Genomic DNA, 8,029 nt, shown 5'->3' on the forward strand with positions numbered 1-8,029 from the left:
ACAGGGGGTCTTGTGGTATCAGTCTGTTGTCTTTGATTTTCTGGAGCTCCTTGGCTGGAGAACAAAGGCGCTGGCCTGGATTTGGGGAGGATGTTGAAAGTGGGGGATGAGTGTGGCAAAGATTCTGTTCCAGAGTCAGGAGCATAGCTGGAAGGGAAGGAACTTGATAAACAAGTGACATGCTGCCTCGAGCTGGCCTGGCAGCCTTTTACCACCCTGCCTTCATCTGCCAGCCTGGCTGGTCCGTTCAACACCTGCTTTCTTATGTGAGAAGTCCCCAGCCTACCTATGGTGTTTCTTATTTCTAAGGACCTCAGTCAGGTAAAGCACCAATGTGTAATTTTCCCTCCTTGGCAAGGCACATCACAGCAAAACCGGGACCATGATCTGATAATGAGTGCCACTTGGGGCTGTGGGTGTGCTGGGACACGTACTGTTGGTAACCAGCATGCAGGAATAGAGTAGTGGTTGTGATGAGCTTCTGGGGTTACTCGATGCTCTGGTTTTGTTTGGTCTGAAGAGGAGTAGAAATAGGTATTGCTCTTAAGAAACTAATCCCATGGAACTGTGATGTTTTGGCTTTAAAATAATCTGAGGTTTAATGGAAAACACCTTGGAAAGGGGTGGAGGGAAAGACTGGATGGAGCCACCTTCTTTTCTGGTGTCTGCTCTTGTTATCTGCTCTTAGCCACCCCTTCTGAGCTTGAAGCTTTGGCTGAATACCATTATTTGCCCCTCAATAGGCGAGTTTCTCTGTACCCAGCTCAGCCAGCCCATTACCCTTTCTATGATGGGGGGGTTAACTGCAAAATGGGCTGTAAACTGGGTCAGTGACTTGTGCTTGAGTAGAGACCTGAATCAAGGTCTTCAAAGCTGGGTGGAAAGCTGGGCTGCTCAGTTTTGGTGCTCACTCTGCTGGTGGTTGGTGTGCTTGGTAGCCTCAGTTTCTCTCTCCTAGTGTGCTCAGTGGCCTACAAAACTGAGTTGGGGCAGTCTGGCTCCATGTCCTAGCTCTGAAGAACATGGGGGAGCAACCATGAGACCTTCTGCTAGAGTTACTAAACAGGGCTTTCAATGAGTAAGACCTGTTTCTTTTACCAAAAATAAGCCTTATTCCTGCACTATTCCTGAGATCTACCTTTTCCTGAAGATAATACGTTCTGAGTTGGGTTTATCTGCAGTTTGTGGTTAAGAGCCTGTTTGCCCTGGAATCTGTGCTATGATGGAAGGAGATGCTCTCTTGAGAGGAGGGTTCAGGGTGTTCATGTTCTTCTATGCTCCTTGGACTGTGGGGCTCCTTCCCTGTGCATACAGAGGGGAGGGATCTGAAGTTTATGGGGTGAATTTGAGCCTGTATTTTTGTGGGAAGGGCTTTTGCTTTCCTAGCACAGCAGAGAATCAGTGGTGTAGGCAAGAAAAATGCAGTTTAAAGGACTGAGTTCACCACAGAATGGTGTAAAGGCTTTATCTGGGGGCCTCTTTGCAGGTCTTGAGGGTGATCAGCCTTTAAAGGGTCCTAGATGAATAGAAAGAATAGAATCTTGTACGTGGTATGTGCCATGTCTCCTTGGTTGTCTATGTCCAAAAGAGTTCCAAGACGGGGTATGTCATGTTCTTTAGGCTCTCTGTCATACAGACTGCTCTTTGGGGTGGAGAAGGTGATGGAGATAATGCTGGTTGAAGAATGTGAAGCTTATTCTGGCTGGATGATCCAGTTGAGGCAGGTCAGACCCAACTTCTGCCATCTGGCATTAAGTGAATGTCTGCTCAAAAGCAAGAAGAACAGATCTGGATGCTGACCCCAGCTCCATCCAGTTAACCTGCTGGAAAAGAGGGGGGGAAATCAACCTGATCTAGAGTAGGAAACCTTCAAAGGTCAGCAGTATGAAACTGGTGGGTAGGTACATGAATGATGCTTGCTGTAGCTCTTGTGGTCACTCACATCAGCTACTTGGATACGGAGCAATGTGAGGGGGTCAAGACCGCAGCCCTGTCTGTTCTTGGGCTCACTGTCTGCTCTCTTGTGCCCAGAGAAATGGTGATGCTTCCCTGTTGAGCTGTAACCTGTGTGCAGCCATGGGGCTGCCCTCATCCTCCTGTTGCATGCGTGTTAGGGATCCAAATCTCTTTGGGGCCAGGGTCTGCAGACATCAGTGTTTTGCTTCATTGCTCTATGGGGGAAAATCATTAGCATTTCACTGGTACTGGTGCAGCCTTGTTAGATTGGGGGATGCTTTTCAAGGAGGAATAAAAGCCCTTAGAATTAGCAGTCCTGATTCTTCTGACTTGGCTGTGAGGTGCCAGGCTCAGTGACCCAGATGGTTTCTCACTATTAGCCTGCTGTCTTTGTGATAGCATCCTTTAGGATTAAGAAACCTTATATGCTCTTTACATAAAGACTGTAAATAGAGGGGGAAAGCATATGCTGCTCCTGGTCTGCCAGGGGAAGGGCTTGGGGAGCTGCTGCAGGAGGAGATGGCTGTGCTGGAGATCCCGATTTGCGTTTGGATGAAGAAGGATGCGCATCGGGCTCCGAGAGAGCCACGTTTGCATAAACCCCAGGTGAGCGTGGTTGAGTTTGAAGGAACTATATTAACATATGCCACTAGATGGCCCCAGGGAGAAGGCGGTGCAGGGGAGCACAGCCTGCAGCAGGCACCTGGCCGGACCCCGCAGGGCTCCTCAGCTCTGGGCGAGGGCTGGGGTTAGCGCAGCCCAGCTGCCGGAGCACCGCTGGTGGGAACGGACAACGGGAGCACTCGCGGCTCCCACACAGCCTCATCTCTCACAGCACCTTGTGATGGGTCTTGTGCCATGGGAGCGCGCTCTGGGGTGCAGAGAAGCGTGAGGTGCGGTGCCCGCTCTGGGGAGTGGTGTGAGCTGCTGCTTGTAGCGTTGTGCCCTATAGGAGTGGCATGAGCTTGCCTGTTGTAGTGATGTGCCCCTATCTCGGCACCCAGCAGGGAGGTGGGTGGCAGCCCAGCAAACCTGGCACTTGCAGGTGGCTCTGTAGCCTGCGTAGGTCATGGATCTGTGTGCTCTAATTGGGTTGGAGAACTAGCCAGGTTTCTTGGAGCCCTGGGTAACCCACAGGCAGAACCCTCCATCTGAAACCAAACTATCAACTAAAACCAAACTAACAAACAACTGAAGTCACAAGCTAGAGAGCCTGAAGTTGCACTTTAGGGTCAATGACACATAGAGCCCTATGATGAGTAAACCCCTGGTGTCTGAACAGTGGGACTTGGGCTCAGGGCTGCTCTTCAGGCGACTGTCTTGTAGTTGGGATGCTGAAGCAAGATGTTTTTCCTTTCTACTACTCCACAAGGGAACCTTAAAGGCTGACGTTGCAAGGGGACACTAAGTGTCTTGTTCTGGTTATAGCTGTTACTTGAGTTAGAAGTAAGATGTCAGCCAGATATTCAGGTCCTAGTATAACTCCAGGTCATCTAGATGGAAAAGTGGTGTACCTGTGCTTATTTCTGAGGGAGCAAATGGTCTTATCCCAGGGTTAGGAGGGGAGTGTAAAGCCTGCAATGTGCTTCAGACCTGAGCCTCTGGGAACCAGGAGGGATGTGAAGCTGTGAGTAGTTCGAGAGGAGCAACACTTCTCTCTGGGGTGCTGATGAGCTCCTGTGGAGGCTTTAATGAATGGAGCTTCACTGATGGATGAGATAGGAAAAATCACTAACCTGGGGAAGTGTAAAACGGTGCCACGCCATACCGTGAGCCTGGCCCGGTGGTCCTTCAGGAGGAGCTGCCTGCTCCACAAGCCAGTTACAAGGGGGAACACAGACAGGGAAGGAGCTGTCTGGAGATGCCACAAAGTCAGCTTTCTGGGACGTGCTGGCACAAAAGTGTGCGCTGAAATGAGGTCTTGGAGGCTTTATTGCTGCGGGCTGGTGTGAGCGCTGCCAGGGCAGGCTGCGGTGCAGGCTCCCCTTGGGCTGCGAGGCTGTTTCCCTGCCTCACACCTTGCTGCCAGCTGGGGAAGTACCTGCTCTCCTGCAGACAGGGAAGTTGTGTCCCTCTTCCCTCTGATATGGACTTCTCACGCGGCCTGAGGCGAGCGGCACTGCTCTTCCAAGCCAAGCTTTGCTCCCGAGGCGAACTGGAATGGGTCCAAGGGTTTGTCTGGTTTCCTTCCTAGGTTTCCTCCCCTGTTTAGTGGGTTTAATAACACCTGAGGGTGTCAGAGTTACTCACTGCGCCTGAAAAACCCTGTGCAATCTATTGTGTGAATTTACAAGATGAGGCTGCCGCCGCCTGTCTCCCAGAGGAATGATGGATGTCGGAGGACTGAGCTCCCTTGGATGGCTTTGCTTTTTGAAGGGCACAAGCTGAGGCTCTCCAATGGTCCTAAGAGCTGTGTGTCACACCTGCTGATGCCAGCAGGAACTGATGGTGCACAAGAGGGAATCGCTCTGCTCTTGGGAACTGTTCAGTTTAGGAACTGGTCAAAGAGAAAAGTTAAGGGCACAAGACCCCTTGCTCAAAAGAGGAATCCAACCTTCAGAGGGAAACTGCAATTTTGTATGTGGCCATCACCTGTCAGTGGTAGCACTTTTAAGTGAGAGATGCAGTGTTCATCCTATGAAACCCATCCATGTGCCTGAACTGAACTTAGTTTGGGACGTTTTATCCAGATTTTAGCCATAGAACAAGTACCCCTTTTCTTTAGGCCTTGATATAACCAGTGTGAGTTGAAATAACACCTGCTGCAGAAAGATGCCCTGGGCAGCCATAGATAGATCCAGGTAAGCGTGGCTCAGAAAGGGATCGACAAGCCTGAGACACCTTGTCTCTGTAGCCAGGAGCTTCTCCAGTGAAAAGCTTCATCCTACCCCTGCCCATGCCTGAACATCAATTCAGAACCTTTCTTTTGTAGGGACTGTAGTGATAGGACAGGGGGTGATGGGTTAAAACGGAAACAGGGGAAGTTCAGGTTGGAGATAAGGGAGAACCTCCTCACTGTGAGAGTGGTGAGGCGCTCGCACAGGTTGCCCAAAGAAGTGGTAAATGCTCCATTGCTGGCAGTGTTCAAGGCCACGTTGGACAGAGCCTTGGGTGACATGGTCTAGTGGAAGGTGTCCCTGTCCATGGCAGGGGTTGGAACTGGATGATCTTCAACTCCTTTCCAAACCAAACCATTCTATGATGCTGTGATTTTCCTCCCAGCACTGTTTCTAGAGAGCATCCCGGAAAAAAAAAAAGCTGTTCACTGAATAAATTCCTCCTGACAGATAAACTGAAACCTGCTACTGAGCACTTTGGGGCTGGGCATTCAGCGAAGCTTCAGTGCATTGGGTTTTGCTTCTCTCTGTCAAGGGAAGTTTAGTTCCAGCTGAACCATAGCAAGTACCTGCTGAGTCAGTCTGTGTCTCTGCTGTGTGATGAGAAGCAAAATGCACTCCCTGAAGGTCTCAGCCAGCATTTTACGTGTGGGAGGAGGGATTTCTGGAAGGGGAAATGCAGAAGAGAGTAGGAGCAATTCCCAAGTGTTTGAAACCAAGGTGAACCTGTTCTGTAGGATGCAGGTCCTGCTGTAGAGCTTGAACAAACACTCAGTTTTGTGGGATTTAGCAAGTGAACCCAATACATCCCTGTGAGGATCTGACTCCCAGGCTTTGTTAGTCTGGTTGCTGCTGAGTTTATTGGGTGGCAGCAGGCAGCACAAGGTTGGATCCCTTGGATCTAGGCACTACGGGGGATGTGTGATATGAATTCACCCAGCTAATTGCATAATGCATCGTGAGGCTTTTGGTGTCTTGAATTTCAGGCCTTTTAGCAATGTGGGGAATTAAGGAGTGCTTTGTGGTGTGCATGGTGAATGTGGGAGGGGGAAACAGGTATTCAGTGGGCCCTCTGGGATGGAGAACAGCATGGATAGCTGTGCTTGGAGGAAATTGGGGTGCTGTTGCCTCAAATGGAACCTTTTGGCCTTATATTGTTATTCCCACCCTATACTACCCAACCTGATGTTCAGTGTTCAACTCTTTACTGCCATATTCATGGAAACCCTTTGAAATATCACTGCAAGCTGGGGAAGAAACTCTTGGGATGATGGAGAAAAAGACCTTTAAATACTAATAGGGCTGCATCAAAGGTCCCTGATGCATGACTGGTTGTGCATAATGCTAGGGTATCTGGCTTGCCCCACTGGGGTGTGGAGGTCTGGGGCAGGACAGGAACAGGCTGTGCTTGCCCTGTGTTGCTGTGCCATGCCTGGCATGGAAAAAGGATTGCCAATCCCTGCCAACAGTGCTGCCGGTGCCGTGGTTTCCTAAGCAGAGCTGTTCCCATCACTGGTTATGCTGCTTTTGGAGGAGCTTTGGAAGAAAGCTGATTGCTTCCCATCCCCTGCTTGACTGAGGGTAGTTTTGTCTAGGGCTGATTCCAGCTGATGGGTTCTACCTATCCCTTTGCAGACTGCTTGGGGTGGGACACAACCTCCATGTAAGACCACGCATCCTTGAGCTCCCAAACTGCAGTCTGGGGTCAGAGGAGGGGAGGAGCGGGTCTTGCTCGCCCCTTCTCTCCTGAAACGGGTGTAGAAGGCTGGTCCATGAGCCGGTTGTAAATCAGAATGCACGAGGAAGGCAATTTTCTGCAAGTAAAACCTGCCCTAACGGAGCCCTGGGGGAGGGAGTAGAACTGCAAGTGTCAAGGTGAGGCGGAAGAGCAACAGAACGAGATTTAATTTCCTTCCCAATAATTTTCTCAAGCTGTATAAACTTTCCTTATTTAAAATAAATACTCCCTGAAAACACATTCTGTGTCAGTGGCCCTGTGAAAACACCCCCAGTCACAACCTGTGCCTGTCCTTGCGCTTGCAGCCTCAGCCAAAAGCCGGCAGTTTTACATTCTGCTCTATTAACTTGAGCTGTAAATTTCCTTGTGCAAAGTCTCCCAGGCTGTGGAATGAATTTAAGTAAACAGGGCGTACAATAATAGACTTGTGTTAGGGCAGGTTTGTCAAGTGGCCTGTAACGCTAAGAGTAAGTTCTTCTAAATCTCTCCCTGTTATGGTGCGCGGTGTGTGAGCTTGTCCAGAAGCTGGAGGAAGTCATAGGAGAGACGTGGCCGGTAACCTGGGATCCTATCTGTGGTCCAGAGAAGAGCACCCAGTGTTTGATAAGCAAAGCATTCACGTGAGACAGCCTCTTGCTTTGCATTTCACCATGCTTTTTAGTTCAAGACCCCCATAGTAAGGTTTTTCTCAGTGACAGCATCTGTGTGAGATGCTTAGAAGGACTCTGAAGGGTTTTTCCCCCTTGTCCTACAACATGCTGAGGGCAGACTCTAAAATCAGTTTTCAGAAGGGGTTTCAAAGTTAACTGCTAATATAAAGCACCCAAAATTATTTGCCTGGTTTGGAGGCTATAGGGTTAGTTCCTTCTTGGAATTATTCTCTAGGGAAAAAAAGCAGGAGGGGTTTCTTCTGTAAGTCGGGTGGAAAACAATGTTCTGCTTCAGGTTTGTGGACATCATTGCTCTAAGACTTCTGAATTCTGCCTGCTTGGTGTACAGAGGTGCTGCATGCATCTGTGCCTCATTGCCAAGGAATCTTAATGGGTTTTGAAGGAATGTTTCCTGCTAGGCCAGGAAAGCATCTCTGCTACAACCTACTTAGATCATTGTCCAATCTTCAGCTAAGAGCAGGCTCAAGATCATAGAATCACAGGATAGTTAAGGTGGGATGAGCACAATCTAGATGGTTACGAGTGAGGAAAAACTGATTCCACTTTGCAAGCTCAGCAGTTTTCCTACCTGATGCTTCTGCAGATGATTCCTGTTTTCCCCATGAACTTGCAGTTAAAATGTCCATCTGGTTGGTGCCTTTGAGTCATCCTGTAAAAGGGTATTTGATCATTAGATAAAGAGGAAAGCAACTTCTGGCTTATAGACAGCCCTTTCCTGAAAAACAGAAGGTTGTAAGCAATAACTTGGCGTAAAAGCCCCCAAACAGGGGTTTCTGTAGACTCCCCTGGGTTTGGCTGTGTTGTCTGGTTATCTAACCTTTCACCAG

The 8,029-nt window shown here is 49.3% G+C and overlaps 1 long non-coding RNA gene across 1 annotated transcript; it reads left to right on the plus strand.

Moving 5' to 3' along the window:
* The first annotated feature begins 4,679 nt into the window (after window positions 1-4,679).
* Window positions 4,680-6,771, plus strand: LOC134170101 (uncharacterized). Its single transcript, XR_009967127.1, has 2 exons — window positions 4,680-4,757; window positions 5,179-6,771. It is a non-coding gene; the product is annotated as an uncharacterized LOC134170101 (long non-coding RNA).
* The last annotated feature ends 1,258 nt before the right edge of the window (window positions 6,772-8,029 follow it).

This window comes from Pezoporus occidentalis, unplaced genomic scaffold (genome assembly GCF_034315485.1).
Source record: "Pezoporus occidentalis ecotype Australia unplaced genomic scaffold, CSIRO_AGI_Poc_V1 ctg37, whole genome shotgun sequence".
In the NCBI taxonomy this organism is placed as follows: domain Eukaryota; kingdom Metazoa; phylum Chordata; class Aves; order Psittaciformes; family Psittacidae; genus Pezoporus; species Pezoporus occidentalis.